Raw genomic sequence first — 27,762 nt, forward strand, 5'->3', positions numbered from 1 at the left:
CCTGTTCATAAATGGTCAGTACACCTGTGAATAAATGATCAGTACACCTGTGACTAAATGATCAGTACACCTGTGAATAAATGGTCAGTACACCTGTGAATAAATTATCAATGCACCTGTGGATAAATGGTCATTACACCTGTGAATAAATTATCACTACACCTGTGAATAAATTATCAATACACCTGTGAACAAATGAACAGTACACCTGTGTATAAATGGTCTGTACACCTGTGACTAAATGGTCAGTACACCTGTGCATAAATGGTCCGTTCACCTGTGAATTAATGTTTGGAACACCTGTGAATAAATGGTTAGTACACCTGTGAATAAATGGTTAGTACACCTGTGAATAAATGGTCCGTACACCTGTGAATAAATGGTCAGTACACCTGTGACTAAATGACCAGTACACCTGTGAATAAATGGTCAGTACACCTGTGAATAAATGGTCAGTACACCTGTGAATAAATCATCAGTACACCTGTGAATAAATGCTCAGTACACTTGTGAATAAATGATCAGTACACCTGTGAATAAATGCTCAGTACACCTGTGACTAAATGCTCAGTACACCTGTGACTAAATGATCAATACACCTGTGAATATATGATCAGTACACCTGTGAATAAATGATCAGTACACTTGTGAATAAATGGTCAGTACACCTGTGCATAAATGGTCGGTAGACCTGTGACTAAATGGTCAGTACACCTGTGAATAAATAATCAGTACACCTGTGAATAAATAGTCAGTACACCTGTGAATAAATTATCAGTACACCCGTGAATAAATGGTCAGTACACCTTTGCATAATTCGTCAGTTCACCTGCGAGTAAATGGTCTGTACACTTGTGAATAAATGATCAGTACACCTCTGCATAAATGATTAGTACTCCTGTGAATAAATGATCAGTACACGTGTGCATAAATGGTCAGTAGACCTGTGAGTAAATTGTCAGTACACCTGTGAATAAACGATCAGTACACCTTTGACTAAATTATCTATACACCTGCTCATAAATGGTCAGTACACCTGTTCATAAATGGTTAGTACACCTGTGCATAAATGGTCCGTACACCAGTGAATAAATGGTCAGTACACCTGTGAATAAATGGTGAGTACACCTGTGAATAAATGGTCAGTACACCTGTGAATAAATGGTGAGTACACCTGTGAATAAATGGTGAGTACACCTGTGAATAAATGGTCAGTACACCTGTGAATAAATGATCAGTACACCTGTGAATAAATGATCAGTACACTTGTGAATAAATGGTCAGTACACCTGTGAATAAATGATCAGTACACCTGTGAATATATGATCAGTACACTTGTGAATAAATGGTCAGTACACCTGTGAATAAATGATCAGTACACCAGTGAATAAATGATCAGTACACTTGTGAATAAATGGTCAGTACACCAGTGAATAAATGATCAGTATACCTGTGAATAAATGGTCAGTACACCTGTGAATAAATGATCAGTACACCAGTGAATAAATGATCAGTATACCTGTGAATAAATGGTCAGTACACCTGTGAATAAATGATCAGTACACCTGTGAATAAATGGTCAGTACACCTGTGAATAAATGATCAGTACACCTGTGAATATATGATCAGTACACCTGTGAATAAATGATCAGTACACCTGTGAATATATGATCAGTACACCTGTGAATATATGGTCAGTACACCTGTGAATAAATGATCAGTACACCAGTGAATAAATGATCAGTACACTTGTGAATAAATGGTCAGTACACCAGTGAATAAATGGTCAGTACACCTGTGAATAAATGATCAGTACACCTGTGAATATATGATCAGTACACCTGTGAATAAATGGTCAGTACACCTGTGAATAAATGATTAGTACACCTGTGAATATATGATCAGTACACCTGTGAATAAATGATCAGTACACCTGTGAATATATGATCAGTACACCTGTGAATATATGGTCAGTACACCTGTGAATAAATGATCAGTACACCAGTGAATAAATGATCAGTACACTTGTGAATAAATGGTCAGTACACCTGTGAATAAATGATCAGTACACCAGTGAATAAATGATCAGTACACTTGTGAATAAATGGTCAGTACACCAGTGAATAAATGATCAGTATACCTGTGAATAAATGGTCAGTACACCTGTGAATAAATGATCAGTGCACCTGTGAATAAATGGTCAGTACACCTGTGAATAAATGATCAGTACACCAGTGAATAAATGATCAGTACACCTGTGAATAAATGGTCAGTACACCTGTGAATATATGATCAGTACACCTGTGAATATATGGTCAGTACACCTGTGAATAAATGGTCAGTACTGCTGTGAATAAATGATCAGTACACCTGTGAATAAATGGTCAGTACACCTGTGAATAAATGATCAGTACACCTGTGAATATATGATCAGTACACCTGTGAATAAATGATCAGTATACCTGTGAATAAATGGTCAGTACACCTGTGAATAAATGATCAGTACACCTGTGAATAAATGATCAGTACACCTGTGAATAAATGGTCAGTACACCTGTGAATATATGATCAGTACACCTGTGAATATATGGTCAGTACTGCTGTGAATAAATGATCAGTACACCTGTGAATAAATGGTCAGTACACCTGTGAATAAATGATCAGTACACCTGTGAATAAATGGTCAGTACACCCGTGAATAAATGATCAGAATTTCTGATAAATTGCCTACGGTGTATATTTAAACATACATGTATTTCTCACCTCACTGTGGAGTGCAAATAAAAAACATTAATTTATCATTCTAATTAGTATACTCTCACACATTTTCCCAGCATTGCTGTCAATATTTTACTTTCCCACATACAGGTTCTTCCTCTTTCAACATCATATGATAAAAAAAACAATAAACCTTAATACTACACTGACATAGTATTGAATACAGAACAGAAGATTTTGGGAGATTATTCACATATAAGGAGTTACTAGTTCTCATTAAACAATGTACGTTTACGTGTTATACAAATGCTAAATGTAATAAACTTCTTAAACACTGATCATAGTACCACCAAGGACAACACTGAGGTCATTTCCGATGTGCAATATGTGATACAGGACCCTTTAAGTTCTGTTAGTGCACCTACTGTAGTTTCCATGTTAGCACACTGGTTTCCAGAAAGGCAGAGGGGAGATATACAGTGATGTGAGGTTTCAGAGTAGGTACACAGAGCAGGGCAAACACTCGATTTTATTTGGAAACCATATATTTGAAAACAAGATAAATGGGTGGTGAAAAAATATATTGTTTCATATAATATATATATTGTTTGCGCTGAGTCCACAATTATTTATTATCAACATCCCACTATAGATATATTTTCAGTAGCACACACAGGAGGGGTGTTCTGAATATCCAGAATATCCAGAAACCCCCCTGATGGACCAAATTTTTTTTCAGAGACGGAGACAGCATTGCCTGGCCACTGCTTGTTTAGCTGTAAGTGCTTCTGGTGGGTTTCATACCACCTGACGCTGAAGCGCTTACAGCTGAACCAGCAGGGTTCAGGCAGCGTACTGCAATCACAGTCCTCACAATAGGGAGTGTGGGAGGCGAAGGATCATAGCCATCCAGCAGCCCGGCACCTAGGAGGTGGTCCGCAGGGCATGTGTGTGTTGTATATTATATGTATGTACAGTATGTGTGTGTGAGTGTGTGTGTTGTATATTATATGTATGTACAGTATGTGTGTTAGTAAGTATGCTGTGTGTATGCTACAGTATGTGTACATATGCTGTGTGAATGCTATGTGTGTATGTACTAAATGCTGTGTGTTTATGATACGTGTGTGTGTGTTTATGTATGCTGCGTGTGTCTCACATATATACAGACAGTATATATATATATATATATATATATATATATATACAGAGTTGAGATAGAGATGAGCTGTTCAGATTCCTTGAAATCCGAAGCCGCCGGAACATTGGAAATCCGAGCCAATACAAGAGGCAGCTCGTGTCTTCCCGTCTAACTCAGATTCCACTAGGAAGCAAAACATCATCCTCGCAGTGTCGGATTCTTGCAGGTTTTGTATTCCATATAAGGCGCCGTGGATGGGACTCGGCACCATTTCATTGTCAGGCACGCTGATGTATATTGCGATTATCTCCGCTGCATAGGCTGTGCTGCTTACTGAATGTGTATAGGGGGTGCACACTTCTGTATGCTGTGCTGTACTATGCTGTATAGACTGTGTCCCCACTCACAAGTCACAAGTGGCTGAGCTGCTTAGTCAATGACTGTGTATAGTGGTGCACACTTCTGTATGCTGTGCTGTACTCTGCTGTATAGGCTGTGTCCAGACTCGCAAGCCACAAGTGGTTGTGCTGATTAGTCAATGTGTATAGGGGTGCACGCTTCTGTATGCTGTGCTGTACTCTGCTGTATAGGCTGTGTCCAGACTCATTAGTCAAGTTACAAGTGGCTGTGCTATATAGGCAGTGCTGTGTTCATCAGTAAGACATTCACGTGCATATATAAGCCCTGTGACTCTACTTCACGCTGTTTGAATAGACCTGCACCTGCAACGTCACTAAATTAAATTACATAATGGTATTGTTTGTACTGTTTGCTGTGCTTTGTTCACATGCATATATAAGCCATGCAGTGATCTGCAAATTGAAAAATTTTAAATGTTCTATTTAGAGAAGAGCAACCAGCTGCAGCTGCTTCCACCAGTCATGATGAATATGCTAGTCCTTCAACATCATCTACTAAAGTCGATGCTCAAGGATCTAGCTATTATCTTCTAAAAGGTGCTAGTTGAATGTTAAGTAGAATCTGATTGGTTGCTATATGCAACATCTCCACTTCTAAAAACTCTTACTTTAATAAATATACCCCTAAGTGTGCCCACGAGTTTTATGTGTGAGTCTGATCTTTCTGATACTGTTGTACTCACAGATAAACTGCCTTCCACCATTTCTGCTCCCTCTGCAAATGTGGGGATAAGCAGCACAAATAAAGCTGATGACATAGAAATTGAGGTTGCCACTGAGGAAGTGCAAGAGGATGAGGGGGATATTTGTGTAGCTGATGCCGGCGCTAATGAGGTTGTTGAGGATGAGGATGTTGTTTGTGTAAGACAGGCACCAGTGAAAGCAGCTCCTGGCCATGATAAGAGGAAGGCCATTGTCATGCCTGGGATTAGGACAAATGAATGCACCTCTTACTGTATGTGTGGAATTATTTTTAGTCAATTCCTGACAACATTTTTCAAGCCATTTGTAACATTCGTAAAACCACAATAAGTAGAGGTAGGGACTTAAAACATCTAGGAACGTCCTCCCGGTTACATAATTTGCAGCAAACTCATGAAAAGTTTTCGACAATATCAGAAACTGGTGCATCAGCTAGCTCCCTTCTCTCAAGTTCAACTAGATCCCAGCACCTGCAATCTCTATCGCCGACAGCTTCATCCTCAATATCCACAGTAATGATCAGCGGTAGTCCTGCATCCAATTTGTTACGGCTAGGTGACTCCTTCCCTATCCAGGATTCCTCAGAAGAATCCTTTAGTGCTAGGCCTTCTGCTGCTGCTGGGGATGGATCTTCATCCCAGAAGGGGACCAAAAAGACTTCTATTTTTAAAAAAAACTATTGACTGTGAAACAATCTTTTGCAAGGAGAAGCAAGTAAGACAGCTCTCACCCAGTCACAAAATTGAATATTGAAAACAATATTGTGAACTGTGAGGTGGTCAAAATTGACTGGAAATTAGTGGAAATCAGTGTTATTAAGGTTCATAATACTCTAGGAACAAAAAAAGGTGCAAATGATGTGATTTTTGCTTTTTTTGCCAATTGTTACCAATTTTTGGGAAAAAATCCAAAACCAAAATTAAAACCAGCCAAGGCGGTTTGGAAAATCCAAAACCATAACCGGCAAATGATTTAGAACCAAACCCAGTGAAAATGATCCAGTGCATATCTCTAGTATATACAATATATATATATATTATATATATATATATATATATAGCACAAAAAGAGAAGTGGCACTCACAGCTCTTGTAGAAGACAGAACTTTGTCTATCACTTGTTCAGTCGGAAATTACTTTTATCAAGAACACAACAAGAATTACATTTGTACATACTTATATACTGGCATGTCTAATGTGAAAGGTGCAGTGTTATGCTCCATGCCCCCGGGAGCCCAGAGTGTGACATCATCCTCGGGCGCACTCAGAGAGTCCCAACATGATCGCGATGACGTCACTAAAGTGATGACGCATTGCGCTGCCTCGGACCCACAGGCACAGCACAGGGCTGATAGGTCTGGCACCCCCAATGGTATCGGAGGGGATGTGAGGCTTGAAGGAGAAGACTTCACTAATGTGCGGGTACCTGACAATGAACTGCATATGCAGCCAGCACCTATGTGAGTGAAACCATGTAAATAAAGTGAAATATAGGAAAAAACTCAAGAGAAGAGTGATGTAATGTGACCAGAATGGGAATATACCCTCAGGTGTATATAACTACAGGAAGCAAAAAAAAAGGCTTATCATACACTGCCCCCTATGAGAAGAGAGAACATATAACTCTACACCCAAGTGTTCAAAGAGAGTGAAAAAAAATTAAGAAGTACATATATGAATAACATAATAAAGTGGAAACATATCTTAACAAACATATACAAATCTATACAAAAAATAGAAGAAAACATACAAAAGTATGTATAGAATATACTAGGGATGAGCGGGTTCGGATTTCTGAAATCGGAACCCCTCCGAGCCCCCCCAATCCGAGTCGTATCCGAGTCAGGCTCGACTTTTTCCGCCTGACTTGGATCTGAAATCGAGGCAAAACGTCATCATCCCGCCTTCCGGATCTCGCGGGTTTTGGATTCTATAAAAGGTCCCCGCTTCGGCGCCATTTCTCACTCTGGCTGTGGACAGTGAAGAGGGAGGGTGGGAGCTAGGGTTGGCTGGGCTGTGTTGTGCTACTGTTGTCCATAGGGGCTGGCTGGGCTGTGTTGTGCTGCTGTTGTCCATAGGGGCTGGCTGGGCTGTGTTGTGCAGTCAGTAGCAATCATAGGGGCTGTGTCCACTCCAAAGTCTATAGGGGCTGGCTGGACTGTGTTGTGCAGTGTCCCATAAAGTAAAGGCTGTAGACCTAGAGGGGTGCTGTAGTGTTGTCCAGGGGGTGATCTGTGCATCAGGGGTGCTCCCCCAAAGTGCACTCCAAAAAAATTTTTTTTTATCTGTGTTTGTGAATTGTGTGCGCAGTAGCCGCACGTGCATCAACAAAGTAACGCCAACCGTGCACCTGTGTCATAAGTAAAGGGCTGGCTGGCTTGACCGTTAAAGGGTGCTGTAACCCCCAAAGTGCACTCCTAAAAAAATAAAATATATATTTTTTTGTGTTTGTGAATTGTATGCACAGTAGCCGCACGTGCATCAACAAAGTAGCGTCAAGCGTGCGCCTGTGTCATAAGTAAAGGACCGGCTGCCTTGACCGTTAAAAGGTGCTGTAACCCCCAAAGTGCACTCCTAAAAAAATAAAATATATATTTTTTTCTGTTTGTGAATTGTGTGCACAGTAGCCGCACGTGCATCAACAAAGTAGCGTCAAGCGTGCGCCTTTGTCATAAGTAAAGGGCCGGCTGGCTTGTCTGTTAAAGGGTGCTGTAACCCCCAAAGTACACTCCAAACAAAATAAAAAAATATTTTCTGTGTTTGTGAATTGTGTGCACTGTGGCTGCACGTGCATCAACAAAGGAGCAGAGCCAAGCATGCGCCTGTGTCCCATAAGCCTGTTAAAGGGTGGTGTAACCCCCAAAGTGCATGCCACAAAAAATAAACAATTCTTTTTTTTCTGTGTTTGTGTGCGAAATGTATGTGCAGTAGCCGCACGTGCATCAACAGAGCAGCAGCTCCAAGCATGCACCTGTGTCATTAGTCAAGGGTCAGTTTGGACATCTGGTCCGGACTGAAGGACGTGCCAACAATGTCAATTTCTGACATGTCTACTGTAACTGCATATGATAATGTCACCACTGACAGAATGGTGGAGGAATTATTTTCTGTGTTTGTGAATTGTGTGCACTGTGGCTGCATGTGCATCAACAAAGGAGCAGCGCTAAGTGTGCGCCTGTGTCATAAGTAAAGGGCCGGATGGCTTGTCCATTAAAGGGTGCTGTAACAAAAAATAAATAATTCTTCTTTTTTTTCTGTCTTTGTGAATTGTGTGGGCTGTAGCCGCACCTGCATCCTCAAAGCAGCAGCAACAAGCGTGCGTCTGTATGTTAAAGGGTGGTGTAACCCCCAATGTGCGCTCCAACCAAAATAAAATAATCTTCTTTTTTTCTGTGTTTGTGTGTGAAATGTATGCGCAGTAGCCGCACCTGCATCCTCAAAGCAGCAGCGACAAGCGTGCGTCTGTCTGTTAAAGGGTGGTGTAACCCTCAAAGTGCGCTCCACAAAAAAAAAATTCTTCTTTTTTTTCTGTCTTTGTGAATTGTGTGGGCTGTAGCCGCACCTGCATCCTCAAAGCAGCAACGACAAGCGTGCGTCTGTCTGTTAAAGGATTACATCGGTGACAGCATCCAAGTAGGCATGTCAGACAGTCCGTACCTGTACTGGCAGAAAAAAAGAGGCAATTTGGAGGCCCCTGTACAAACTGGCTCTGTGTGTACTCCGAAAGAGTGTTTAGTGCAGCCGGGAACCTTGTCAGCGAAAGGCGTAGGAGGTTGCTTCCACAAACTGTGGAGAAGATGATGTTCATAAAAATGAATTATCAACTCTTCCAGGGAGACCAGCCCCCAGAACGTACAGAGGGACCTGTGGTGGTGGATTCCAGTGGGGATGAATTAATACTCTGTGAGGATGAGGATGTACACAACACTGAAGAGGGTGAGGAATCGGTGGATGAGGAGGATGAGGATGACATCTTGCCTCCGTGAAGCCAGTTTGTGCAGGGACAGATTAATTGCCAGCTTGTTTTGTGGGGGCCTAAACGAACCAATCATTTCAGCCACAGTTGTGTGGCAGACCCTGGCGCTGAAATGATTGGTTTGTTAAAGTGTGCATGTCCTGTTTATACAACATAAGGGTGGGAGGGAGGGCCCAAGGACAATTCCATCTTGCACCTCTTTTTTTTCTTTGCATTATGTACTGTTTGGGACCTAGTTTTTCAAACTGCCATCCTGTCTGTCACTGCAGTGCCACTCCTAGATGGGCCACGTGTTTGTGCCGCCCACTCGTATCGCTTAGCATAGTCATCCAGCTACCTCGGTGCAACCTTTTGGACATAAAAACACTATTGTGAGGTGTGAGGTGTTCAGAATAGACTGGAAATTAGTGGAAATTAAGGTTATTGAGGTTAATAATAGCATAGGAGCAGAAAAAACCACAAATTCTGTGATTTTAGCTGTTTTTATGCTTTTTTTAAAAAAAATACAGATCCAAAACACAAAACCCAGAACCCAAAACACGGAAGGGTGGTTTTGGCAAAACCAATCCAGATCCAAAACACGAAGAAAGATCCAGATCCAAAACCAAAACACAAAACACGAAAAGTGGCCGGTGCACACCCCTAGAATATACATTCACAACCGATCCATAATAAAAAATATATAATATGTTAATGAAAAATCCAAAAAATGTTTATGTAAGTCATCGTTCTATGAAAAGATATATATTAATGAATTGGAGGGTACCAAAACCAAAGTGATGAAAATGTGTCAGGAGCAACTATGCACCCAGAAAAACAAATAAAAGGAAACCAATAAAACCATGTTTTTCTCTAACATCCGTAATACCATGAGTGAATTTATTAATCATCCCACCAAGGAACTATGGCCGAATCTCAATACTGATACCAACATTAAATCTTTGAACCAATCATCCGTTATGATGTGCAACAGGAGGCGTAGGAACCTTAAAGATTGGCTGGTACATAATGATGTTTCGCAACAAACCTCCATTCAGGATACTAATTTTTTGTCTAAAAAAACCAGGTTGCTACAGGTGTACTGGCTGCACAACCTGCAGGTATATGGAACCGGGCAACTATATAGTACACCCCCATTCAGGTAAACATTTTCCGATAAAACATGTATTGACTTGTAAAAGTAAATATGTAGTGTACATGATAAAATGCCCATGTAGCTTGGTGTATATTGGCAAGACCATCAGGTTATTCAAGGAGAGAATGGCACAACACCGCACAGCCATTCGACAAGCCCTGTCTAGAAAAGAGATCGACCAACCTGTTGCCCGCCACTTCAAGGAGAACCGACACTCCCCTTACCCTACAAGATCATTTACTTTGTTCCATTGGACAGGAGAGGAGGAGATCGCGAGAAGCGCCTACTACAATTAGAGACCCAGTAGATTCATAAACTGAACACTGTTACTCCTTTCGGACTTAATGAAACTTTATTTTTTTCTTGCTTTTTATTATCAGGCTGAAGAATCTTGAGATGGATTTGTTCATATACTGGCCTTCTTGTGACTTTTTTTATAGATACACATCCCTCGTTTTCCTTCATTTCATTCTTTCTTTTTTTCTTTCTTTTTAAAAAAAAAATTATTTTTTTCTTCATTTCGTTTTTGTCATTTCTGACAGCCTCCTTCTCACATTTTTTTACATCTTACAATTTTTTCGTTGGTAATTACAATATTCTCACATATTTGAGGGGACAAGCATATGACATATTTAACTCTCTTATCCAGACCAGTGTATTTCCTATAGATGTCTGAGGGGCCTATTCATCATTATTAAACTTTCCCTGGAGGTAATTAGGTAGAACTCGCATGGAGTTCTACCTAATTACCAGAGGAATTCATCATTCCTCCTCCCTATAACTATCTATTCCGAAAAGCTGTCATTTTTGCGATGACAGCTTTTCAGGAAATAGATAGTTATCCCTCACTACACTAACTTACCGCAGCTGGAAACATGCTGCGCATGCGCTGTTAAATTTGTTAACCCAGCGCATGTGTAGCACTGTCTACACATGCAATCAGTTTGTGTTCCCCCCCTCCGCTCACCTGCCCCCCTCCCTCCCACTCGCCTCTCCCCCCTTCAGCACTTACCTGTCCGCGCAGCAGCCTCCGGCTCCGTCCTGCTGGTCTGTGACATGGTCTCCCAACAGCACACAGTACAGATTAGAAAAAAAAAAGTTGTTTTTTTTATTCTAATCTTTATTGTGTTCTGCTGGGAGAACACAGTGTCCGACCAGCCTCCGGAGCCAGAGGACGCCACCCACCGCTGGCGGAAGACGCCGGGGACCAGTCCAGCTGGAAGCAGGTAAGTTTCACCTGCTATTCACCACCTCACAGTAGCGGTTAGTACCTCCATCAAATTCCGAAAATTCATAATTTTCGGAATTTGATGAACACCATAATTTCCACATCCCCATACTAATATATGGGGAGTGTGGAAATTAATGCAGGGGGACTTAGCAAGAAGATATCAGTGATATCTCCTGTGCTAAGTGGCTTCATGAATACTAAAATAACGTTATTTAAGGAAAATGTCCTTAAAAACGTTAATTTAGTGTTGATGAATAGGCCCCTGAATTAGTTACAGCCATACCATACTGTCTCTGTCCAATCTCAGCCGATCTTGGAAGCCAAGCAGTGATGGGCCTGATTAGTACTAGGATGGGAGACCACCTAGGAAGATTGGGTGCTGTAAAAAAATTTAAAAACATATATACTCAGAACCACAGGTAGTGAGTGGGAAGATATGTTACACATGATCGCCCTCTTCTTTGCCAACAGGCATCTCCTTTTTTCCTGTATGGTGGTCATATTTATATATGTTATTATCTCAGACATGATTTGTCACAGCCAATGAGGTTTCAGCCCTACATCTAACATTTCAGTTCATGATTTAACTAAACATTCTTTGGACCCAGTGCCCTCACAACATGTCTCTTACATCCGTTTGAGCTCTTTTTGTATTCCTAGAAAGGCATATAATTAAATTTTGCCACCACTTTTTGGTGTACCTTTTTTATTTTTTATTATTTATCTTTAATATATATCTTTTCATAGAACAATGACTTACATACAGTAAACATTTTGGCTTTTTCATTCACATATTATATATATTTTAATATGGATCTCTTGTGTATGTACATTCTTTACATAGTTTTGTATGTTTTCTTGTATTTTTATATGTTTGTTAGAATATATTTCCTCTTTATTATGTTATTCATATATGTACTTTTTTTCACTCTCTTTGAACACTTGGGTGCAGAGTTATATGTTCTCTCTTTAGCCCTGTGCTGTGCCTGTGGGTCCGAGGCAGCGCAATGCGTCATTACATTGGTGATGTCATCGCGTTCACATTGGGACTCTGAGCGCGCACGAGGATGATGTCACACTCTGGGCTCTCGGATGGCATGGAGCATAACGCTGCATCTATCACATTAGACATGCCTGTATATAGCTATGTACAATTGTATTTCTTGTTGCATTCTGGATAAAAGTAATTTCCGACTGAAACGTTGAACAAGGCAGACAAAGTTGTCAGACTGATTCTTTCTTCTACAAGACCTGGGAGTGGCGCCCCTCTTTTTCTGTGCTACATGTTTGGTTGCTCCGAGTGAACATCTAGAAGGGCACCAAGGCAAGTAATTTACTACACTGCCGGCCTACCTACTCTATATATATATATACATCCGCAATACACCCGACACTCTATACTTAAATGTAAATGTTAGCCCATGTACCTTGATAAGGTGCCTTCCCCAAGTGTGTATACACTCCATATAGTTACCCCAAACCGGGCGGCACTCAGTAGACTTTTCCAATCGATACTTCAAAACATTTTATTGAGATCCAATTCTAAAGGAACCTCCTATGATGGCTTTCAGAAGGGACAAGAGCCTCAAATAGTTGCTTATGCACCCAACACACCAAACACCTGTTGATAACACTACCTGGCTAAGTACTAGGAAAGGAAACCAGGATGCATTAAATGTACTGGCTGCGTTACTTGCCGTTTCTTGATCCCAGGAAGCACCTTCTCACACACCCGGAGTGGTATACCCATACGCATACGCTATAAGCTACATTGATGTATGGACCATATCATCTATCTATTAACGTGTCCATGTAGCCTATCATATGTGGGGATGACCACCTGTACCTTTCATGAGTGTATGGCTAACCACCATAGCTCTATCCATCAAGCACTACTAATGGATGGCTCTGATAAACCAGTTGCAAAACATTTTTTGGATGCAGGCCACCAGGTTGCTATGCTTAAATATAGAATCATTGATTGGATACTTAAGCAGTATCGTGGAGGTGATCATGGATTGCTACTGAAGAAGTTGGAAGAAAAGTGGATATTTAGACTTGGAATCGTGGCTTGGACTTGGAACCCAACGGTCTGAATGAGTACAACTCTTTAAATGTATTTCTGCGTTGATTTTCATTAATTTTTTGGCATCGCAAGTTTGATGCCTTTATGCACTCTCAACCTATAATGTGTATTTAATGTATGTGTGTGTGTTCGTCTTGTGACATGTCTTGTAGGTAAATTTACTCAATTTTGATTTAGGTATGAGTATTTGTTTTGTGGTGTATCTTGTTTATGTTATTATTTCTAGTTATTTGCTTAAACTCCCTATCGGCAGATAATGCGTGCAACCACAAAGTTATTAAACCAAGCTTAAATAAAATAAAGAGACAGACCAAGTATATATGCGATCAAAAATATATGGTCAGCTTTATTTATTTTACAATCAGAGTATGGTGGCATAAGAAAGAACGGCCAGTAATCTGACGCCCCACACTTGACTTATGCAAGGATGTAAAACACTCACTGAACGGGCCAAATCCCAATTCAAGTGTAATAGTGATATAAAACTTGCAAGGGCCGATATCCCTCTCTGGCAAGTGAGACGGTATCCAACCCCATCCCAATGCACTATTTTATCCCTCTCCGACGAGAGGTGTCTCTGACCCCAGTAGGGTAAAATCAGCCTAACCAGTGCATAGAAGGGGGCGCACCGCTCATACTGCAGCAAGGTGGACGCTTTATAGATACTGCCGTTCTTTCCCGCCCTTGAAATAAAGCCGACACAAGACACAAGAGGAAAAAAAGTGGGAGGGAGGGTGGGAGATCAGATTTCAAAGAGGCAGTATTACATTGCTGACCTACCCACACTCCTATTAACCACACCCCTTACACAACACTCCACCAATCCTAACCTAATGTCAATCTGACCATAAAACACTAACACTCCCCTACCTCCTGTAACTTTATTAACCCCACGCATCCCTGCCTAGGGGTTTATGTGCCCTCTGTTCTATCCGAACCTCGGTTATCTTAAACTCCCTATCGGCAGATAATGCGTGCAACCACAAAGTTATTAAACCAAGCTTAAATAAAATAAAGAGACAGACCAAGTATATATGCGATCAAAAATATATGGTCAGCTTTATTTATTTTACAATCAGAGTATGGTGGCATAAGAAAGAACGGCCAGTAATCTGATGCCCCACTCTTGACTTATGCAAGGATGTAAAACACTCACTGAACGGGCCAAATCCCAATTCAAGTGTAATAGTGATATAAAACTTGCAAGGGCCGATATCCCTCTCTGGCAAGTGAGACGGTATCCAGCCCCATCCCAATGCACTATTTTAGCCCTCTCCGACGAGAGGTGTCTCTGACCCCAGTAGGATAAAATCAGCCTAACCAGTGCATAGAAGGGGGCGCACCGCTCATACTGCAGCAAGGTGGACGCTTTATAGATACTACCGTTCTTTCCCGCCACGCAAGTTCCCAATGATGGAACGTGCCCGCCACCATACAACCTACCCTCTAAAACCTCCCCACACCGAACAAAAAACACTCTATAAATGAAATTTGTCCCTGCTAGGCATCTTGTACCCCATTAAAGGGTGATGCTCCACAAATCTACCCCCCCCCAACCATGCACCTACATCAAAGACTAGCACAATATCGGACAAAATTATCACGACATCTGGCCAAAGCCAAGCAACCCACCCAAATCATGACAAATAGTGTGCCGCAAGTAAAGTGACATCTGCCGGCACAAATCATTCCCTCCCAGGTGAATTGCCAAGACCAAAGGAGAACCAAAGTCCTCCGCTGACATCCATATACAGGGCACTAATGCCTCCCAACCCATACTAGCCAAGCGGGATTGACCCACCCAAAATATATACAAGTGTCCGATAAACAAAATGAGCTGTAATCCTGTAAACCACCTGCAATACATGAAACATACATGAGTATGGTGATAATGACATATTGCAGAGGGAGGTGATGGGGGGGAGGGAAAGGGGGGGAAGGAGGACTTGACCCGAGGTAAAAACCTACAAAAAACCTGCTGGATATTTTTATATTGCTTAGTAATGTCATTCTCATATTTTTGTTATTTGTTTACACGAAGTTAAACTATAGCATTAGCCAAACGTTGTCCTAAGCAGGGCAAAAAATAGGGCAAAATCCCTCGAGACCCCCACCGGAAAGGTGGCAAGTTGGCCGGAACACTCAAGTCCACAACAAACATTACACATCATTAGTCCACATGAATATAGGCATAGGACTTCCATCATCATAGAGCCTGTATCTCCTGCCGAGCTGAGACTGCCAGAAAGACTCTCAATGCTGCCACAAAGTCTGATAGGCAATCATAGGACTGAGGAGCCAAGGACCGACATGCAAAAACTCTCCATGGCGGCTTGAGAATTGAACAGGGTATCATCTGCACTGATGACTCCATTCCTGGCAACCACAGAAGCGACAATATCGATCCCTGGGGTGGTGGTAGGAGGGGATCCAGCCACATCGATGTCTGAAACAAAAGAAAAACATGGGCAGTATCGAAATTCAGGGTCCTTTGCATTAGGCAATGAACCGTATGCGCAGGCGCAGCAGTGTAAAGAGCAAACGAGCACAAGGAACAACAGCCTCAAATCATACCTTGCTGCTTAATTAGTGGACTCAGCACGCCGACATATCGGATGCTGGGGGAGCAAACAATGCAAACCCTTGTTGTAAACAGAGCCCCCGACTGTTATGACAACAGGGGCCTCAAAAACACCCCCACTGACACAAGCAACACAGCGATGGCTCCTGAATCCAGGGATGTAGTATTCCCCGATATAGACAACCCCACATAAACACTGACTGAGCTTCTCTAAGCCATTAGGAGACCACAACCCACAGCCCGGGGAAACCCAAGCCAGGGGCGTGTCCTGTTATTACATAGGGCTGTGTATAAGATATGGTGTGCTTAGAAGAACGTTGTATGTGGGGGTGGTGGACTCGGGTCAAACCTGTTTCCCTATGTAAGATTTATATATAAAAATATACGATTAGGTATATATGAATGGGGATCAGATGCAATGTAAGCTGTGTAGCTCACCTAAATCCTATGAACATGTATTTGTAAAATAAAAAGTGGGGGGGGTGTGCGTGTATAAGATATGGTGTATTTTGAAGAGCGTTGCATGTGGGGGTGGACTCGGTTCGAACCTGTATCTGTATATAAAATAAATATATATGTATAGGTCTCAATTGGAATAGGGATGAGACTACCATGCAAAAATGTGTAGCTCGCCAAAATCATATGAACCATATTTGGCTGGCATATAAAACATTTTCAACACCAAAAAGTAAAGTATAAAACAAATATTCCCAAAGGCCAGATACTGAGTCTGAGGAGGAACTGGACCACTGAGGGGATAATTGAAATCACACCAGCAGTTATCGCATAAATGTACCTTATGTATGACTTCACAATGTATTAGACAAAGCTCTCAAATTAAAACGGTATGGAAAAGCACCCACTCATGGGTAAGAAAAACTAACCGCAGACGCTGGCTATAGGGAAAGGGCCAGAAAACCCTACGTGAATAAAATGCAATAAACTACCGAAAGTATAAGGGAAAATTATACGGACAAAAGAAAAATTATCCCAGAACGAAGTGGTCCTATGCATGCACGAGCACCGGCTACATGTAAAGAGCATAAATTACTGTACATGGATTAATACAATTCAACTACAGAAAGTATAAGGGTAAATCATATGGGCAAAAGAAAAATGCCGCACTGACACGTGGTGTTCCTATGCATGCACACTTATGACCAAAAGGGTGGTCCAAACATTTTATAACAGAGAAAGAGAGTAAACAAGTGAAGAATAACAGAATAGGAGATGATAGGCTCCTAATACTTGATTTTAGACTATGAGCCCAAGATACCATTCACAAGCTGACTCCAACTTGAGAGCATGGTGGGAGGGGGAGCGGCACACGCTTCAAGTCCCTACGTGGTCATAGGGTCCCAAGACACTCCCAAACTCTATGAAACTTAGGGATACCCATGTAATGTAATTTAGTACATTTATGAAATAGAAAGTATGTAATAGTGTGATATTAGTAATAGTGTGCAAGAACACATTTGTGAGCGATTAACTGATGAATACTCCATGATACATATTTTCCTTATCCACACTTCTCTGCCGCACTTATTTTCTTATCTATGTGCATGACTAAACATGAATGTTTTATATAACTTCATTGTGCGTACTGATTTATAATTTTCGAATGTCAACCATGTGCATGACTATAACATGAATGTTTGCTGTAATAAATGTAGGTCATATGACAAAAACTTAATGCAATAATCTAATAAGGAACCATGCAGAAGAACCGAAGAACAAAGGGCCAAAGGCACTGTGGTTTCTGACATGCTGGCTTACGGCCCTACATGTGTGGAGTTTGTATGTTCTCCCTGTGCTTGCGTGGGTTTCCTCCGGATACTCCGGTTTCCTCCCACACTCTAAAAACATACTGGTAGGTTAATTGGCTCCAAACATAAATTAACCCTAGTGTGTATGTGTGTGAGCCTGTGGTAGGGATCATAGATTGTCAGCTCCACTGGGGCAGGGACTGATGTGAATGGCCAAATATTCTCTGTAAAGCGCTGCGGAATATGTGTGCGCTATATAAATAACTGGTAATAATAATAACTGGTAATAATGATAACATGTGCTGTAACGCATTTAACATGTATAAAAAATGCACTGCATTTATGTATGAAATAAGTGCTCTACCAATAGTATTGATTCATAAAACTGTTTTGTATGACTAGATGAATAAAAACTGGTTTGTTGACAATGACCAGCCGCTGTGAATAGACCAAATAAAAAGATGTGCAGAGGTGGGCTGGTAAGCTTCTGAGGAAACGGCATATGGCCGAGAAACGAGATACGCCACGGCCTTGTAGTCGTGGGTTATGTATGAAAAGAGCCCTCACAATAACACAAACAACAAGCGAGCATAAGACCGCCGTCTCCTGCCGCGGAGCAGCGAGGGAACCTCCCAGTCCTGTACATTACATATTCCCACAGCCTAGCCCAGGAGCTGCGGCTGACATGAGCGCTGGAGAACTGCTTTTTGCCCGCAACCAGATATGAATACAGCTGCCTACCTACAGTCATTTTTTAATATATTAAACTGTTGGCTTATCGATACATAACTTACCACATTCATAACCATATACCTAATGCCCGAAAGGACCAACTTAATAGCGTCCTTACACTGTGCGTATCATTCAGCCTGTTATTACTGAATATGCATGCACTGCTAATAGTTTTTGCTTTGTATAAAAGAAAAGGAGGGAGAGGCCGCACACATTTTTTTTTTAACTGCTGAGCCCGTGTGACGTATGGCGCAGGTGCAGCCGAGGTGCTAAGTCTTACCCCCACACCCCCAGACTGCGGAGACCGTAGGGGTGTCAGGGCACCCCCACTGCCACCAACTGTCCGGCAATAGACCCAGAATCCAGTGCGGCAGCACCAGCGCGACCAGCTGGAACTATATTACAATTGAAGGCAATGGGAAACCCATGGCAGCAAGCATGCCTTGCTGTGCTGTGAGGGGTACAGGGCTGTAATAGCTCACATAAACATAGCTCACACAGAGATAGCTCAAGCTGAGATAGCCCATTCAGTAATAGCTCACACAGAGAGGAGGGAAGGGGGGAGGACTATGAAACCCAGATCTGCAGCATCATCCAGGGAGAAAAAACGGGCGTGCCAGGGGCAAGGTATACTGTAGAGAGGAATGGATAGGATAAAGAAACAGCAAAGCAGGAAAGAATAGATCAGAATAAGAAGAATAAGAGATAAAGATGACGGCAGGAAAGAAATGTATGAGAAGAAAAAGGGGAAAAAATACCAAAAACAAAGACCAGAGTATTACACCCTTGTGACTGTGCAGCTTGCAGATCAGATTCCCAAGAGGCAGAGTAACAGTGCTGACCTACCCACACTCCTAATAACCACACCCCTTACACAACACTCCTACTAACCACACCCCTTACACAACACTCCACCAATCCTAACCTAATGTCAATCTGACCATAAAAACTAACACTCCCCTACCTACTGTAACTTTATTAACCCCACGCATCCCTGCCTAGGGGTTTATGTGCCCTCTGTTCTATCCGAACCTCGGTTATCTTTTGGGTGATTTGTACAGCATATGGGTTTATATAGTTATATTTTAATATGATTTTATTTTGTATATAGTAGTGTCTCTATTCACCTGTAACCCCTACCCATAGCACCCTTGTGCTGTGATTAACGTTTACTTTTTTATGCCCCCATCAATGGGATTGAACCTTGTTTTGATGTGGAACACAGTCTAATCAATCTAGGGCTGCCGATTTTGATAGTTACTCTTGTCACTTCCGGTTCGTTAGAACGCGGAAGCTGTTGTGATCTTTGTGGCATTAGTATATTCCAGTATTTTTGCTGGAACACATGCCTGCACACTGCATGTGTTTCCTGTCAGACCTTTTAGCTGATTACACCCGTTATTTCCAGTCCAGTGGAACGCGGAAGTGGTTGGCTTCTTAGTGGCATTAGCGTAATCCAGTGTTTTTGCTGGAGCGCACGCCGTCTCTATAGGTGATGTGATCTGAGTCTCCAGAGGTGAGTTTGCGCTCCCCAGTGTGTTCAGTACATCTCTATAGTGTTTATTTGTCGGCAGTGATAGATTGGGCTGTGTCGTTAGTTAATTACCTCATTAACATGTTTATCTCTCAGGTGTGATGTGGGTACTTATATGACTAGGGGGGTTGGATTTCCCTTGTTGTAGGTGATTTGGGCATCTGAACATGCTGCGTTGTGTTGGTTGTGCTTCCTGATGAAGGGCTCTGTTGAGTCCGAAAACGTTTGAGCATTATAGCACCTTTAACAATATGTTAGTAATAAACAGCAACTTTTATATGCATGAAGAAACCTGGTGAGTGCCCCATTGTTTTGTTTCTATTGTTTTATCTACGTAAATGGATTTGGGAAGACACCCCAGTGACTGCTTAATCTATTGAAGTTGTGAGTGTGGCCTCACTTTGGATTTATAGATATAGCCGTGTGCAAGGTACACCTTGACCCATGGTAGAACCTCCTATATATGCTCCCAGTGACGCATCTTTCCATAATGTACTCAAAAAAATGCGCATTGTGCCAGAGACTTTGCTCCATACTGCTTATGCTGATTTTTTATCGACAGAAATATGACGGCACCGGGATCATTTACAGGGGGTTCTTACGAACGGATGCTGGCATAGTGGGCTCCCTCATCTGTTAAAATGCTCCTGGTATATATTTTTATATATCCTGAATATATATATATATATATATATATATACTTGTACATTGATCCAATGCACTCTGCACTGCAGATGTGGTATAGAAGATCGATACTGTCTAGATAGACACGCAATAGGTTGACAGGGCCGAAAGGTCACAGGTACTAAAGGTTGATTGATAAATGGTAAACAGTATAAAAGGTTGACAAGGACAAATGGTCGACACAAAAATGTTTTTTTAAAAATGTAAGCCTAATCCTTACCCTAACCCTCTAGTGCATAACACTCCCAGTGGTGTCTAACTTTCCCCTAGCAGCCTAACCCTAACCCTCCGCCAAGTGCCTAACAGTTACCCTAACCCCTAACACTAATCTTAAAATTCATGAAAAAAATGTGTTGACCATCTGTCCATGTCAACCTTTTACACTGTCGACAATTTGTCAGTCAACCTTTTGTATCTTTTAACCCTGTCAACCTATTGCCTGTCGGCCATACTGTCGATCTTCTATACACCTCCACAGTGACATCATTATCTCATGTATATTTAATACTTAAATACATAAGAGGATGTTCTTCACCATATTTGTTTTTGAGACAACACAGCACCTATACTTACATCTGATGCATCTACCTGTACTGTAAATTTATTTTTAAAGTCGTGTCATCAAAACTGGTTGAGTGCACAAGGCTTCCTTCAACTCCTGAAAAGCCTTTTAAATCTCAGGATTCCACTTAACCATAAATGACTGTTAACCCTTGGTAAGGTTAGTCAGAGGGACAGCAATGGTGGCAAAATTGGGAATAAATTATCTATAATACCCTGTGAATCCTAAGGAAGCCCTTACCTGCTTCTTATTTAGGCTGTAACCAATTTGGTATTGCCTCAATTTTATTAAGTTGAGGTTTTATCAAACCTCTGCCTAATAATTATAAATATTTTATTTATATAGTGCTTTTCTCCTAAAGGACTCAAAGTGCTTTACATTTACAGTACAAAATACAAAATAAGCTTAAACAAGGGACATTAGTGAAATGCTTGGGTGAATAGGTCTTGAGTCTATTTTTGAAGGATTCTGGAGTGGAGGCCTCTCAAACTGTGCGGGGAAGTGAGTTCCAAAAGATTGGAGCCACAAAACTGAAAGCTTGACCCCCAGTCGAATTCCGTGAGATTCTAGGTACTGTTAATAATCCTTCGTCAACGGATCACAGTAATCGAGTGGGATGGTAAGGAATCAGAAGCTGCTTCAGGTAGCCTGGGCCATGGTCATGAAGGGCTTTGTAAATTATTAATCCAATCTTGAAAGCAATTCGCCATCTGACAGGCAGCCAGTGAAGGGAGTAGAGAATGGGTGTTATGTGGCTGGAATGGGGCTGGTTGGTTAATAGCCTGGCAGCTGCGTTTTGTACCATCTGCAAGCGGTGTAATTCTTTTGCTGGGAGACCGAGGTAGAGGGCATTGCAGTAGTCTAGGCGTGATGATGTAAATGCATGTATGACTTTAGGTAGATCTTCTGAGGGAATTAAGTGCTTGATTCTGGCTATGTTCCTCAGATGAAAGAATGAGGATTTGATTGTGGCTGATACCTGATGTTTAAGTGTCAAGTCACTATCCAGGACAACACCGAGATTCCGCACATGTTTAGTCTTTTGTAATTCTGAACCCCCAAGCGTAAGTCCTGTTGGTTGGCTATGCTGTAGCCCTATCCTGTGACCTATCATAAGAACCTCTGTTTTATCAGGGTTCAGTCGCAGCCAACTGGCATCATCCACTCCTGAAGGCTCAGCTAGGCAGCCATTTAGGGTTGTTATTGGGTCCTTTGTACCTGGAGCAAAGGACAGGTACAATTGTGTATCATCTGCATAGCAGTGGTAGACCAGGCCATGACATCTGATTATTTCACCCCATGGTAGCATGTATACTGCAAAAAGCATGGGAGATAGTATAGACCCCTGTGGGACACCGCATGGAAGTGACACTGGTGATGAAGAGTTTACTCCAGAAGAAACTCTCTGTGACCTGCCAGTGAGAAATGATTTGAACCATCTAAGGACTGTGCCATCCAGTCCACAGAAATTTTTCAGGCGCTCAATTAGAATCCCATGGTCCACAGTATCAAATGCTGCTGAGAGATCCAGAAGGATTAAGATTGAGCAATCACCTCTGTCTCTTGCCATCAGAAGATCATTAAGCACACATACCAGGGCTGTTTCAGTGCTATGTCTTCTCCTGAATCCTGACTGGAATGGATCCTAAATATCATGGGTAGACAGGTGGGTTTCCAGTTGCATTGGTCCCACTTTCTCAATGACCTTTCCTAGAAAAGGAAGGTTTGATACTGGTCTATAGTTGGTCATGCAGTTGGGTTCTAAATTAGGTTTTTTAAGAAGTGGTCTAACAATTGCTTCCTTTAGTGGTTCTGGAAAAATGGCTGTTTGCAAAGAGCATTCAACTATTTTTGCAATTACATGGCCAATAATGTCTATACACCCTATGAGAAGCTTGGTTGAGGCAGGGTCCAGATCACAGGTGGTGGGTCGCAACATTCTGATAATTTTAGCAATGTCTTTTACATCTATTATGTCAAAGCTGTTCCAGGCAGACAGGTGGCTTACCTTGGCAGGCTTGGTAGTTTGGCACTCCTTTGATGGCACTGTGGGGATTCCAGCCCGGATACGTCATCTGCAAAGAATTTTGCAAACTCATTGCATCTTGACTGGGAGAGGGTTTCATCATGCTGTATGCATGCTGGTTTGCAAAGCATCTCCACTGTACAGAAAAGCTGAGCCGGCCTATTGTTTGCTGCCTTGATCTCATTTGAAAGGAACTCTGGGCCTGATTCAGACCCGCTCGCGAGCGCTGAGAGCTCGCAAGCGGGTCGATGTTGCCTAAGTGCACATGCGCACGAGGGAGCCAGCTCCATCGTGCGCATGCGCGAGACCCGAATAACGATAGCCAAGCCATCATTATGGGTCTCGCAGCAAAGGGGGCGTGCTGTCGATGGTGATCGACAGCACGCCCCCTTTGGTGGGCGTGCCAAGGGCGTGGCTGCCCAGATGGAGGCGTTCCCATGGGAATGCCTACCGTCTGGGGCCGGCCCCACTGACATCACTAGTGATGTCAGTGGGAGTGCTTTTGGCTCTGATAGAGCCAAAAGCACTCCTGGGCTTGCGGCAGCGAGACCCTACCGCAGGGTCTCATTGCAAGCATGATGGTTGCAATGGTCTTGACCATCGCGACCATCATTTTGGCCACTCGCTATAGCTGTGGGTGGTCACCCACAGCTATGCGAGCGGCCAGGAGGCCGCTCCAAAATGAAGGCGGGACGGCCATGATTCAGAGCAAGAGCTCTGTCAGAGTGTCCGGCTCTGAATCAGGGCCTCTGTTTTCTTACGGGTATTGTTGATTGATATTCTCTTATATGTTTGATTAGTGTTAACTTATCCTCTACCAGGTTCGTCTTCCTCCATCGTCTTTCAAGTGTACGCCCCCTTTTCTTGAGTTCACTAACACTATTATCAAACCAAGGGGCTTGACAGTGTGGCATGAGGGGTCGTATACGCACAGGGGCAATAATATCCATTGCAGCTGTCACACCCCTTTATAGTAATGGACAAGGGAACAAGGATCTTCACAGGTCCCCATTACCGCAGAAAGATCCAGGTTTGCTGCAAGAGCCTGGGGAGTCATGCCCCTCCTTGGATGATACCTTGTCAACTCAATGGGTAAAGTTCTATTTTGAGGGGTTGCAACTGAGAAGTGAATTGAGTGGTGGTCTGACCACGTGACTGGGTTTATATTTAGGTCTAAGACATCTAATCCAATCTGGAAGACAAGATCAAGAGTGTGACCACTTATATGAGTAGCCGAAGGAATGACTTGTGTGAGGCCCAGAGCATTCATTGTGAACAGGAGATCTTGGCCAAGGTGTGAGAGCTCATCATCAACCCATGCATTGAAATCCCCAAGGATCAGCCATCTTTGATGCTCCAGAACTAGTCCAGCAACAATATCTGCAAATTCTTGTAGAAATATCCTCCTATAGTGTATCCCAAATACTTAAGCTCTTCTATCCCTAAGCAACATAGTTTTGGGTTGGCTGTTAATCCTGGCTCATGGATGGAGTTCAACACTGCTTCTAACCTGGGTAAGTAAGACTGTCAATCAGGACTATAGATCATCAAAATACTGTAAGAAGCAGCATACTTTCTATGGGGCCTTAGAATTTTTTCTATCATCCTCTGAAAGTTGCAGGTGCCCCATGTAACTCAAATGGCAACATCTTATATTGAAACAGAACCTCCAGCACGAAGAGCTGTCTTTATGTTTGCAGCAGCACTTGTCAGTACCCTTTGGATAAGTCTAGAATGGTTAAGTACTATGCTGTTCCTAGCCTTCACCCACATGGAGCATTGAAAAGGCATCAAACTAGACACACTATTCAATTTATGGAAATCATTCCAGAAGGGTAAACTCCCATTGGGTTTTGGAACGGGTATGATGGGACTAGACCACACACTATGTGACTCTTCAATTATATCTAATGCCATCTAAGTTTTAAAAAAATGTATTTCTTTAGACACCGATTCCATTTGGGCTTTTGGTATTCTATAGGGCTTTAGGGTAACCTCAAACCCTGGTTAAGTGATTATGTCATGAGTAATGACTGTTGTTTTACCAGATAAGAAAACAAATCTTAACCTCTTGCTGTTGAATAGTTGAGAGGGTTTTGGCTATTGTTACTTCAGGTACCAAATGTATTGTGACTGCTGGAGGGACCAGGGGGGGCTGAAATAGCTACTCTATGTTCTCTTTTCCCAGGCTAGTACAATTTATAATTACCCTCACCCACTTGTACTATAATTTCAAATGGCCCTTGCCACCAGGCCAAAAACTTACTTTCTACAGTGGGAACCAAAACAATCACTCTGTCCCTAGGAGCAAAGGTGCATAATTGGACATCACAATTGTACACCCTATGGAATATTGTAGGACCTCTCTAATGACCAGCAATAAATAGAGGAGCGATAATACCAATATTTTCCATCTCTATCCACCACTTTCTTTAGCATATTCTGTAGAGTTTTGTTTAACATCTCAACTAAACCATCAGCCTGTGGATGATACATGGAGGTCCTTAGATGAGTAACCTTAAACAGCTGCCACAACTCTTTCATGATTCTTGGCATAAATTGGGTACACTGATCAGTTAGGATTTCCAAGGTATTCCCACTCTGCTAAAGACATGTACTAGTTCCCAACCAATTGTCTTTGTTGCCAGACTTTATTAAAGGTTCAACCAAATCCATAGTTACTGTATTCTCTCAAACGGGACCTCAATAAAGGATAATGAGACAAGCAGACTTCTATAATGTGGCCTGGAAGCATGGTACTGACATTTAGGGCAGGGTGCACAGTATTCATATACATCTTTATGAACCCCTGGCCAGAAAAGCCATTGTAACATTCTCAAACAGGTTTGCTTTACCCCTTGATGTCCTGCAGTTATGTGACCATGAGCCAGGTCTTAAAACCATTCTTCTATATGCCTCAGGAGCTATCAATTGTTCCATGATATCTTCTCCTTTCTGGGACACTTGGCACAACAAATCCTGATGTACTGCCATGTGAGGGTATGACAGCCCACTATCAGGCTCTACTGGTTTTCCATCAACCACTTTTACATTCTCTCTATCCTTTACCAAAGTAGGGTCTTTTAACTGTTCTAAGGCAAAGACATATTTTCTCACTTCAACATAACAGTTTCTTATATAGCGCAGCATATTCCGTTATTCCATTATTATGTGCCCAACTGCTGCTCTCATCACTATCTGACTCCCCAAACATGCTAAAGGGAACACTTCAGACTCAGGGAGCACTTCCACTGTCACTGTATCAGTAACTTATCACACTTATAACACTTCCTGAAGTGGGAGAAATCTCTCCTTAATATAGCATTAAATAAGGAACTAATCAAAGAGTGACTATCTGGGACCACACTGTGTTTCTATGTTCACTTCAGTAGCATCACAATGCTGAGTATACATATACAGGCTATACCAACAGTTATCCCCTAACATTTTGAGGGGTTCACCAACTCAGCTTTTACAAGAGCAACCTGCTTATTTGTTAAAGTGACCTGTTGGTCTGCAGTGCAGGCTAGCCGGGCAAAGAAAGACACTCTGCGATTTACATAAGCAGTAAAACAATGCATATGTAAGTGGACAATTAGCCACAACATGGCCCAAGCCACCACATCTAAAACTTCTGATCAGTGTCAGACTGGGTCATGAAGGGCCCACCAGAGAATGCAGTGGGCCCATGCTCAAGAGGTGTGGCCAGTCTTCAGAGCGGTATAGCCAGCCACTACAGAGGGACTTGGCCAGCCATTAGAGAGGATATAGTGAGTCTGCAAAACACAGGGCCCCTTTATAAAGAAGGGGACAAGGATGTTTCAGGAATGCCCACTTTGATTGACAGGAGGGCCAATTTTGTGTAGTTTCCATGGAAATGAACCCAGCACCCAGTTTCTGACATATAATTTAAGTGCACAAACTAGAACCTGACCCCAAGAGAATGGAAGGAGGGGAGGGGGCCTTTAGTCAGTGGGGCACACTGGGGATTTCTCCTGTACCCCTGTGGACCAGTTGGACCCTGCATATGATCCTATTTTTATCTAATCTTATATGAGATGGACAAATCTCCAGGTTCTAAGCCGACATTCTCTGAACATTAAAGTTTATTCCACTGCCCAGCACCTTTTCCCCTCAAACAGACTTATTGGAAGTCTCTGGAGTTTGCCATTGTGGGACTAGGGGCCGGAGGGGTACACTCAATAGTTCCTTGGCCACCATCTATACAAGCTGATCTGCTGCTCATGGCTCACCTACTGCAGAGGGACCATAGATATTGGTCATAATGTTCATTTCCATGATCTGTGGCCCATGCTCTTGAAAAAGTGACAGGAATGCATGAAATGCGTTGGGAACTTTGGGGGGAACCAAGCACACAGCCACTACCTCCATTCCTTTACCCGCCTAACCACCAGAGTGATGTCATTGATTGCAGCCCACTGGGGCCCAGGCGCACCAGGAGAACAGACA

At 42.3% G+C, this 27,762-nt stretch overlaps 1 pseudogene; it reads left to right on the top strand.

Annotated features, from left to right (window-relative positions):
* Positions 1-11,590: 11,590 nt before the first annotated feature.
* On the top strand, positions 11,591-11,709 carry LOC148473854 (5S ribosomal RNA; annotated as a pseudogene).
* Positions 11,710-27,762: the final 16,053 nt, after the last annotated feature.

Source organism: Taudactylus pleione, unplaced genomic scaffold (assembly GCF_031769625.1).
Source record: "Taudactylus pleione unplaced genomic scaffold, aTauple2 ptg000906l, whole genome shotgun sequence".
Taxonomy (NCBI): Eukaryota; Metazoa; Chordata; class Amphibia; order Anura; family Myobatrachidae; genus Taudactylus; species Taudactylus pleione.